General features: G+C 40.8%; 1 long non-coding RNA gene across 1 annotated transcript in view; it reads right to left on the bottom strand.

The window, feature by feature from the left end:
- Nucleotides 1–578: 578 nt before the first annotated feature.
- Nucleotides 579–11,689, bottom strand: part of LOC115345912 — a 50,398-nt gene continuing 39,287 nt past the window's right edge. The window contains exon 3 of the long non-coding RNA XR_003924960.2: nt 579–1,980. This is a non-coding gene — a long non-coding RNA (uncharacterized LOC115345912). The remainder of the gene's footprint in view (nt 1,981–11,689) is intronic.

Raw genomic sequence — 11,689 nt, 5'->3', positions numbered from 1 at the left:
ACGACTGGGGCCCCATTCTGCTTGACAAGATACTGGAAAAGGAGTTTCCATCCCCCTGCACAGCTTAGTTTACAGTCCAACCTGTCAAAACAGAGAAGTTTGGGAAGGGGAATAGTAGAAAAGCAGCAATATGGCAGGCCCATTCGCAAGTTAGAAGCTGGGAATAAAACCTGTATTTCTCAGTGCAATCTGTATTCAATCATGATGCTTCTCAGTGTTCCTGATGCTGCCCAGTTATATGTCCCTCATCACTAGCAAAAATTTTGCTTTCCTTTTTAAAATACACTGTACAGAATAGATCACACACATACACGTGCTCACAAAACTGTTCTGGGCTGCTCCTGGAATAAAATAGCATGGCCCTTTCGAGCTTTTAGTGGAGTATTTCTAAAAGCTGTCTTGGTAAGTATTAGGGGAGGAAGAAAAAAAACCCCAAATAAACAGGAAAGGCAGGATTTCACACAATAACGCGTGAACAGCAGTTGCATGTTATACCAGCATCTGCTCTAATTATGCTATGTGAGTGGTTCAACTGCATTTTGTGGTTGACTGTGCTGAAAGCCTCCCATAAGTTGGGCTGGTAGAATTCAAGATTTATTGCTATTCAAAATCAACGGCTAAAATCAACATATATCTGTAGTTATTCATTCCAACTTGCACTGTCAGCCATAATTTTTCATCAATTTCATATTTTTTGCCAAAACAACAACATAAATTTAAAAGCTTTTTAACAATGTGACCACAGGAAAAAAAAAAAATCCAAGAGAGATATTTTATTTGATATACCACAAACACCCTAGTTCCCAAAACCAGTTTATTTTCAGGTGTATCACACCTAAATTATTTTTTAAGTTTTGAAAGAAACACTCATATTTGTTCCATGAATATTAGCTAACTTCTTGTTTCCAATCCTGATTTTTGAGCCAGCAAAAAAAATTCTTCATTGTATTCTCCTACTTGCCTGGAAAACCAAGCTAAAGGAGGGAAGTTTTTATTATTATTTTTATTTCAGTTTCCTGCAAACATTTTGCTAACTGTTTGCTCTTTGCCTAATCTTGCGTGATGTGAAAACAAGCAGATAAAGACCCTTTCTGAGACTCTTAGAATCACTATTCTTGCAATTGCTCAGGTTGCTGGTAATGTCTTTGTAGAAGTAAAGCCCAAGCAGCTGTTTGAGGTGCTCGTAAAAAAATGGATTTGTCTTCTGTCCTCAACCTTCCAAAGTAAGCTGAGTTTACACTCAATATTCACATATATGTCAGAGCCAGACAGTTCTCATAACACCTGGTAGTAGGTTCTGAAAATGACTGCTGCTCATTCTTCCAGAAATGCAGCTCTCTCTCCACTTTGTGATCTCCTCCTTCTCAGGCAGAAATTAAAGCCAGCCTCAGCTTTCACACAGTCACATTAAAAACCTGCATCGACATTTTGTAAGACTCTTGCAAATATCCTGTCTTGATGCACTGTTTTGCATTGATAAAATAGGCCCGTTTTACAAAGAAACTTCTCAGGAGATTTTTATAATCCTGATCATTTCATTATTTCTCTCCAACACCGTAAAGACATTACTTCCTACTTGATGTCTCTGGGAAGATACTGGTCTTCAGTTCCCTTCAATCAGAAAAAGAAGGATTTGTAAACATTTTGTTAACGATAATGTCGCTCACTTCTTGTGTGAGGGGAAAGACTGACCCCAGACCTTCATGACTGTTTTGCACTGCTTCAGAAAAAGAAGAAAAACCCAAAGCTTTCATGTATTTTTTTAAACATTTGTAAAGGTGACAAAGCCCCTTAATTTCTACGGAGAGGTTTTCTGGCTCTTCTGAAGTAAACCTTGCCAGCGCTCTCCTCACCACCGTGTCCGCGTCGGTCCGGGTCCGGTCAGGCAAACTCCCGTGCTGAAACCACTGCCAGGCGAACACAAGTCTTTCGCAGCAACACCCCTTTCAACACAAAAATCAAAGAGGAGGTGATTCTGCCCTGCAGAAAATGATAGCAGAGAAACAAATAATACTTTTGCTCAGGTCAGCACAGTCTCTAGAGGTTAGTGCAAATCAACTGATATGTGAATGAGACAAGAAACGACAGGAATATGCAACAGGCAAGAGCGCGCTTAAACTGGATCTCCAGCAGCCGGCTGCATGCACACCGCTGAATCAGTTGACTGAAACAGTTTCCTCAGGACAAGTTGAATCCTTTCAGAACACTATTTACCAAAAAGCCCCAAATTGAGAGATTCAGCTGTAGCAATAGTTGACCTTAGATACTCTCTACATTTACACCTTTACTGCAGGAAGCCCCTCCAATTCCAAACTGCCATCGACGGAGAAAACTAGATGGCCAAATACTTCATAAGCTAGCTCTTTTTTGATTATTATTTTGAACGACTATGCAAATTACAGACTTGCGAGGAGAAGTAAATGTTCTCATACTGCAGAGCACGCACTAAAATATGTGCACGCGCCATCACAAGATTTGCTTCTTTACAAATATGGCTGAACTTGTTTCCATAATGGTTTGTGTTTGTTCTTTTCCCTCTTCACATTTAGTTGATGTAAATTGTAGGTTTCATGTGCTCTGAAATGATGTTCACTTCATCAGCATTTCAGCACTACTTTATCTGTATATAAAGATCCAGCATCCTCACCCCTAACACTCTTCTTCACATTTTTTACCTCAGATTCTTTATGCTTTGTGCAATACTCTTCCAGTGACTTCCTTCTCTGACTCATCCCCACAAACTAGCGCAGCAATTTTGTGTGCCACTCAAGCAGGTTCTGCACATGTCTGCTGTTGCATCACTCCCTGCTGGATGATTTAACAGCACAGCATTGCAAGGTAACCAAGATCATCACGACAAGGTTTTGAAAGAAAAGGACAAGTACGCAACCTTGCTTGCACTTACCATTTTTATCATCTTTTCAAGCTAAAGAAAAGTATCTATCAGTGTTTATGAATTTTAATAGAACTCCACCCTGGCTACACTAAATAAAGGGAATACTGTCCTTGCTTTGTGAGTTAAAGAATAAACTAATTCTTGTATGCTATAATGGTTTCCAGGGACTGCCGGCCGTCTGGGTAGACTTAAATTGGCCTGAACGACCTGCTGAGGATCAGTGAAGTGCAAAGTTGACCTGGCCACAATTGTGTTGAGTGCTTCCTGGCTATAATTCAATACAAGACTATACCTCCTCTTAGTGCATGGGTCGTATCCTCAAGACTGCTCCCATGATTGATACAGACATCTGTCAGCATGTACTGCCTAAATGTCTGACAGGAAAAGTCAATACTCCCAATCACGAAATCACACAGAAGTGACACAGTGAGCAAAATGTATTTCTTATGCAAGGTGAGATTCCACACCTCTGTTAATCCTTCAGAAGCATTTGCATGAGTTTGATAAGAGGAGTGAAGATGACAATTTTACACTGCCATTAGTGACAAAGCAGGTCTGTATCTATCTTGCTTGAAATTGGCCTTTGGAAGTCTCCGACCGAAAGAAGAATGGAAAATTGGGAAATACTGATTAATGGTACCACAGGATGAGCGGGATTTTAGTTCTGTCTTCTTCTCCCCCTGCTACAAACTTATTAGTCAATTCAAACACAGTATTCACATTAGATCTGCATGTAAGGTGCTGGGCAATCAGAAACAGTTTAAGCTTCACATGGAGGTGCTCAAAAATGTGTCACTGGTGACTTGCTCTATTTCCTCTGGACCTCCGATCCAAAAGTTTCAACTGAAATGTCTCCTTCCGCAGGGGAAAACAGAAGAGGCAAAACTGCAGGATGACAAGACAATCTTTCCACTTAGTAAGCGATAAACAATAATATACACTTTTATATGCATTTGGCCAAGATGGGGTTCACCAATTGCTTGCTTTGGTGTAGATGGCAAAGGGAGGGCTGGAATTTTGAGCCATGGACTTCCCTTTGTTGAAGGGAAGCAAATCTTTTGCCAATACTGCGTCGGGTGGTACTCACAGGAAGCATCACGTGTGATTATTTAGACAAGAAGTGACAGGTTAAACACACATCTTTCCCCACTGGGTAAAAAAGAAAAGGGACACAGTCTTGTAAATACCAGTACAAAAACGGCTCTACATAACGTAACACTAAGTATGAAATACCTCACTCAGGTTCACCCAGCCACAAGTGTGCTTCACAAATAGATTTGTAGTCAGAGATGCCACAAGATGCTGTGTGACCATGTTTAGTAGGGCAATACTCGTGAAACCCCCAGAGAAAGAACCCCAGGACGCATTGCAGTGAATGTGCATCAAGGCATTTTCATTCTTTTGTTTTCGTCAGAGGAGAAAATCTGAGCAGGCAGCATAAGCAAAGGCATGTGGGAGCACGGAGTACACACACTGCTGTGCATATAGATACCAAAGTAAGAGAAGGTCAACCAACAGTTTGCGTGGCCAACGCACTTACACATCTTTGGACAGAGGTGTATTAAAAGAACAAAAGCATTACGATATTTTGCAACTTTATCTTTAAAAAGAAACCCAATCAAACTAAGGAAATATCCCACCAGATAATCAAAAGGTTACTCGACAATAACTTCAATTCTCACTCCGGCATACTAGTCATTCCCAGTCCTCCAGGAATCCGCTGTATTGCTCTTTGGAGAGTTCTCAGAGTCCCAGCGCACCAATGGAAGGTGGTTAAGTTACACAAAAATCTCTGCAGTGTTGCTTAGGAGCCAATCTTTGGAGTCTATAATGAAAAATCAACATCTGTGCATTCCAGAGACTTTGAACTTCAGGTGTTTCACACTTCCTGCTACTCAATTTATGGAAAATGCAAATGAAAGTAAAGCAGATAAATGTTCTTTAACAACAGGAGGGTTTTGTCATGTTTGAAATCGCATTGTTCTGAAGGAGTGGATTAATTTAGCCACTACCCAGGATACCAAAGGTTATGCTTATAGTGGAGACAAAATAGAACCTGCGCATATTTTTATAAGATTACATCATCAGGATAGTAACAATAAAACCAGCTTGCCATTTCTGTGCAGACCAATTTTCAAGCAGGAGGTGTCTTGTGCTCCCCCTTAATAATGAATCAGGCTGACTGACATTTGAAATGGCAATAATTTCCCCAGGAGATGCAGCTGCAATCTTAGTATTTTCTGTTCTTGCTCTCAATCTGATTTCTCTTATCCACAGTATGAGGCGGCTGAGTATAATGCAGGAAACATTATCAGCAACAATGCTACAATTAATGCTGAAAGAAAATGAATATTTGTCTACAGAAGAATAGATTTTAGAATACCTAGGGGAACTACTGTACTTTGAAAATGAAGCCATTTTGTGTGTTTATTGAAAAGCACTCATATTTCTGTGGTTATACTCTGACTAGTTAACCATATCAAGGTAATAAGTGCATAGGCAGTTTTTACTGTCCTGTATTAAAGCTGTTTACTGAATGCTAAGTAGTCTAGGTCTATTCAGAAAACAGTCTACTTTGGCTGTAATCCATCTATATGTTTCCACACCTCACTTCTTCCATTATTAAATCCAAGAACTAGAAAGGTCATGGCAATTTCTCTCTGATTCAGAGCTGCAACTGCAGAGGACATCCCCACGTGGAAACGAGTCCTACAGCAGCAATACAAGACCGAATCATGGAAATAGAGTTTCGTACTCTGTTATTGGTGGATGTGGAGGTGGACAGATACGGTGGTTTCCCATCTTTTCTATCTCAGGGTGCCTTTTTTCCCAGTATTTAAATGCTAGAAAGTCAAACAAGTGTCCCATTCAGCTCCCTGCTGAGATGGGATAAAGAAACAGAAGCTATCAGAACATCCAAGCCTGCAACCAAGGCCCAAACTGAAAGGTGCTATTAATAGAGAGAAATAAGCAACGAGACTTCAAACAGCTCTGGACACAATAAGGCTTTAGAATAAGCTAATGCCCCCTTGACCATCTGCATATCATCAATCAGGTCATCCAAGAAAAAGATCTATAAATAACCTATCTGACCAACTCTGAAAAGGCTTTTGATACAATCCTTCATAAGTGCAAATGGTAGCATTCAGACCACCTGATTTGTGAGCACAAGAGTCATTTGTCCCTATAAAGCAGCTAGTTGGTCAAAAATCTTTCACGCTCGCATTTGACTGCATCCACAGAATGGTACAAACAACAAATTACAGTGAGCCAGCTGCAATCCCTCACTGAGACCTGAGGTAACTTGCCGCACATAACTCAAATACAGTAGAGTCACATAGTTTCCTGTCCATCCCCTTGAGTTGCTATATGAGGACGTATCATTTAAATGATCCCAGACAAAACGAAGGCCCAACTGCTCTAGAGAGCAGCCTCTCAACTTCTGGAGCGCGGCTCCGAAGCACGGTGATAATCCAAAATAATGACAACGCTGTGTGTGGTTTTAGTGAGTTCTTGTCATCCAAAGTAAAAGTGCAACCTAGAGGCCTCAAATCCAGCATCTCCTTTGCCTAACGTGAACACTGAAGTTCACCTCATCCCTTCTTCCCAGGACCCCACCGGAGCAAGTCTCTGTGTGATTATACTCCCCGAGCCCACAGGCTTTACTTACCCATACACTGGAGTTGGGGGTCCAGCACTGACAATCTGAAAACTGCCCAGGAGCCTGGAGTACAAGAACGTGAGCAAAATCCTCTTTGACATTCCTAAGGAGGTCTTTAATAATGTAGCCCTCAGGTTAAATAAATATCTTTGATCAACAGGGCATAGTTATTTATTATTCATTTACTTCTATGCAAGAAATACAGGTCATCCACTGAACCAGGCACTGTCACATTCGTTTTTAACTCATCTGGAGATAAGCCTTTATTTATTGGAAATGATCATAATCCCATTGGCTTCAATAGAGTTTCATGAGCTGAAGTCATCAGCTAATCCATATCATAGTTACTAACTGATGATCCTTCTCAAGCAATTAAAGCTGTGTCCCTCAGATGACATATAGTTTGTTACAAAGAATTCAGTCTACATGGGGGATCAGTGACTTCCCAAGGTGTTATGTGAAGATACTGAAAATCTGAGAATATTTTCTTCATAAATAATTATTTTGACTTAAATGTTCTTTGCAAAGCCGAAATACATTCATTTTTTCTAGCATATTTATTTGTTTTCTGACATAACCACCATTTTGATTTTCAGTTGATTTCAACAGATTTGTTCTGGTCCACCAGTACACTCTGCCTACGGATCTGCTCCATGAAGTCAATTACATTTTAGTGAATGGGCTGATACAGTCTTCTTCCTTATTTGCTGTAGGTTTCTCTTTTATGTTCATGAGCTAAAATCATAATGAAACTCTACTTAATGCTTGTATTGTTTTCCAAAGACTACTTTTCACTAAAGTAAGTGTGGGGACAGATTTTTTTAAATGAAATAATACTGTTTACTACCAAAAAATATTTAATCATAATTACATTAAGAAACATACATAAAAGCTAAGTAATAAAATAAAATGAGTTGGAGAACACAAAGGGGAAAAAAAAAGACAGAAAGGATTAAGTAGAGTCATATAAGGAATAGATTCTATTTAATGAAAATTTCCACAGTGTTCAACATTTTTATTATGGTTAATAGCACTGTGCTTCATTTTTGTCTGCAGTAATTGTGTATCCTTAATGAATGGGCACTCTTATTTCCCCATTGAGCACTGACAGAAATTAATAAACCTAATTCTGTAGGTTTAAGTTTAATTCTAGTGAAATATATAAAGCAGTTACATTTTCACTTAGCTACTAACTGGAATAGAAATGGGTTTAAGCTTTTCAGCAGCTTAATAGGGAACAAATTGGGTTTTCTTTTATTTCTTTTTTTTTTTTTTCTCCTTCAGTACTTGGGTCTATTTTTGTTGCTGTGTGCAAGAAAGGACATGTCACGGCTGGTGAGGCTGAACCGAGCCTACAGTGAGACTTGTTATTTTTTTTAATTTTTTTTTTTTAAGTACAATTTCTAGACTTAGCCCTTTGTGCCAGCCTTGCTGTTAATGATTGGTAAAAACCATCTCCTTGGTTTATACGTTGATAGAGATCGCAAGCAGTAGGAGACTTCAGACTGCCATCTAGAAAACTCAGCTATCATAGCACTCTGGAGACAAGCTTTCAGGTTCTTTCCTTGTCTGGTTATGCAAGGTAGTAAACACAGAAATAATCTGAAGCTGAGCAAGAATTGGGTGATATTGGATGTAATTCTAAATGCCATCTTTCCTGAAAAAGGAAAAGTGGGTGACCTGATGCCTTCCACCAAATTTCAAAAAAAATACAGGAGTCCCATCTCGAATGTTATCTCTTGGGTGCACATAAACGCATCACATGAACAAAATCCAAACATCTTCCCACCACAGTACCACTCCGATAAACCGAGCATATAACAGATGATACTTTGATACTGGTTATGAGATAGACTGCTTAGGCCCCATAATTTAAAAACTTTGCTAATCTCCGCAAAAAACCCTTTCTAGTAGAGAGCTGGGTGTAACAGTTCAAAACTAAAACTGAAGTGAGTTTGCAGGTAGGTAAATAACTCAAAACCACAAACTGGAATTTAAGGCAGAATTTGATCGTGAGACTCTGAGGTACAGTGTTCTGCTGCTGCTGAGACCTAGGCAGTGAAACTAATGTGGGTCTTGTTTCTTTTTGGATTAGCAGTTTTTAAGAGAAACTCCAGGTGCTGAAGGGAGCCATTTTAAGAGCCACCGCTGAGTGCCTGAAGGACTTGGCATGTTCACTTTTGAAAGAACCAATATTGTGACCACAGGTGGGCAATAGTGAGACAAGCACTTTCTAAAATACATCATTTTAAAAACAAGAATAGAAACATCAGTCTGGCATCATGACAAAAGTGCTCTTTGGGGAATAATTATATGGATTCTTCCTATCCTACAGTTTCATTTTAGAGTGGGCCAAATCCCCAGCTGGTTTAGATCAGCAGCTGATTTACTCCAGCTAAAGACCTGGCCTGGTATTTCATTTCTATTATTACCTTATCTTTTACAGTCCCCACTGTCCTAATTTATCATCTGTGTTAGAAATCGCAGGAGCACAGTAAGGGGTAACCATGAACAAAGGAGCAAAGACGGGGAAAACCTAAGATTAGAGCAGAGCCACGACACGAGCTCTTCTGTACCCCCATCTGCCCATTTTGCTAGATCATGGGACTGAAATATAGTTGAATCATATGTAAAGACGTGGTGACAGAGGAGGCGGTGAGAAGACCGTCAGAGGCAGAAATCAGACATGAGGAGGGTTTTGAAGTTGTTACAAGGAGGAGACGTAGGAGGGCAACAGGAGAGAAGATGAAGTTGTTGGTGGAGGAGGTTGGACTGTGCAGAAGCAGCAGCAAAAAGGACGTATGCTGCTGGGGGGGTCCGCAGTTTGGGGACGCTGGAGTGCAAAGGCACAGGGAGGCGAGGATCGAATGGCTTCGAGCTTCACTGTTCGGCAGCAAGAGCTGACGTGAGGCATGGGCAGGGTTAGTCTGGGAGCTAGGCAGATCCTCTGTTCCTGCTTTCGCTTTGGGTTTGACAAGCTGTACCTACCCGACTGGGAATCCAAACCAACACCATGTAACCCTGGGTGAGCCAACCGCTGCAAAGTTAAAGAATAACTTATAGGGCTTCCTCCTTCCCTTTAGACTCTAGCACCCAGAGCTGGACTAGACTCCGAATTCAGGAGGAGTTGTTCCAGAGAGAAATGAAGTAATATGCTATTGTGTGTCTTCCCAAAAGTAGCTTTTTCCCATGCACCCCTTCCCCAGGAAAGGGCAGCTGCAGCTGCAAAGCCTGCCCTGAGCTGGCTCTGCCAGTTTCTATCTGTTCCGTAAGCCTCCGAGGTTTTTAAGTTAAATATTTTGTGAGAGATTAGTGTTGAAAAGAAACAAACACTTACTAAGCAGCAACAGGTAACACCCTTCGAGGCAACGCAGACTGATTTCTTAAAGCCATACGCCTTGTGCCTCGTTCGCCTCACACAAATTAGCTCTGAGTAGCACAGCCTATATATATCTCAGTATATCGGCTGTGCTGCTTATAGAAATGAGAGAAATAAGGCAGGCATCTCTTCAGGGCAATTCAGGATCTCTCTCTTCACAGCCACTTAGGGCTACCTGGTACCACTGGTGGGTGAAACAATCTGGTTGAACACTGACTAGTCCAGGCCCTGGACCCATGGAGGATAATCATGGTGAGATCCAAACCTCTGCGAATGGCCGTCAGCGTTGTAGCTGAGTGCGGAGGGGAAAATGTCAGGCATTTAGCCACAGACTCCGCTCAGAGGATATGCTGCTCAGTCTGTAGGAAAGTGTCCTAATAATGAAAGAGCTGAGTAGCAAGAAGAATTGGTAACAACAACTTTCTCATGAAAACCACGGAGAAGAAAATTTACTCTTCCCAAACGCTACCTGCCTAGCCTCTGCTGTCTAGAGAAAAACATTTTAGGTTTTAGGCATATTTTTTTTTCAGATGTTTCCACACCATGATGTTTTAATTATTTTTCCCTGATCAGCTAAATACCTGTTTGGTTAATGACAAATAGCTAACAGCTTCACTATAATAATCCATATATGAAAGTTGAGGTTACATCTTTCACTTAGTCTGAGAAATGCATTTTCCCACCCCGGTTCCCATCACTGCTCCCATTAGTAGCAGACTAATAAAGATGCCCTGCAGCACCAGCCACCCTGTTAAGTAACAGGGTTGAATTTCCGCCCATTTTTTCTAATGGAAGACTAGCAGGCATACACCTCTGCTGTTTACCTACTTTACAGGTGTCCCAGAGGACATACAAATGTTTAATTTGGAGAGAATATGCACCTAAGTTATTATTATAAACTGCAGTTTCATACTTACTTAAATTTCATTTTTTACTTAAGTGTATCATCTTTTATGCTTGCCTTTAAAAAACAGAAACCTAACGTGCCATGTTCTACTTCGAGCGATGAAGGAACAGCACAGGTGCAATGGAGACTGGATCTACCAGCTGAAATTCAAGTTTGTGCACTGTGATTGATTTGCCGTCACCGACAGGACCTAACAAAGAAAACACTGGCTCCTGTTCCAGAGTTGCACCTACTACAGATCTATGCAATTATACAAAATTAATATCTCTTCATTTCTTTGGACAAAACTGCTCTTTCCCCAAGGCTGTATTTCAATCCATGTCCTACACATTTCCCAGGCAATGGAATATTGTCATGCAAATCTGACAGGCATACTCCTTGGTGTGCCACATATAAAATCTGCCCCTGCATGTTGAAGATCAAATTCCACGACCTAATATACAATTTTAGCCCTTCTGATGACACCAACACCCAACACCCCCAGGAGACACAGCTCTCCTGCAGCCATAAGGCTCTCTCAAGAGTAAACTACCTGCTCCAGACACAGCTGGGGGACTGGTGCATCACCTCCTTCCCTCCTGATTTTTTAAATCAACTTTAATCACAGCTAAACTCTCAGGCACACATGCCAGCAGTGCTGTGAAGCTGTAGAGGATCGTGTTGCAGAGTCAACTGCACAAAGCATTGGTGATACCAGCAAAATGGAAGGGCACCTGAGTATGAGCAATGTCTGATGCCAAGTGCTGATACCTGCTAATTACAGTGGGAGAAATACAGAAAGCTATGAGGAGGAGGAGAAGGCAGGGGAAAGAGAGAAGTAAGAAAAGAATACTGTCTCAATACAAA

This window comes from Aquila chrysaetos, chromosome 9 (assembly GCF_900496995.4).
Source record: "Aquila chrysaetos chrysaetos chromosome 9, bAquChr1.4, whole genome shotgun sequence".
Taxonomy (NCBI): Eukaryota; Metazoa; Chordata; class Aves; order Accipitriformes; family Accipitridae; genus Aquila; species Aquila chrysaetos.
The sequence above is the reverse complement of the archived record's forward strand: the minus strand, read 5'-3'. Positions and strand labels throughout refer to the sequence as shown.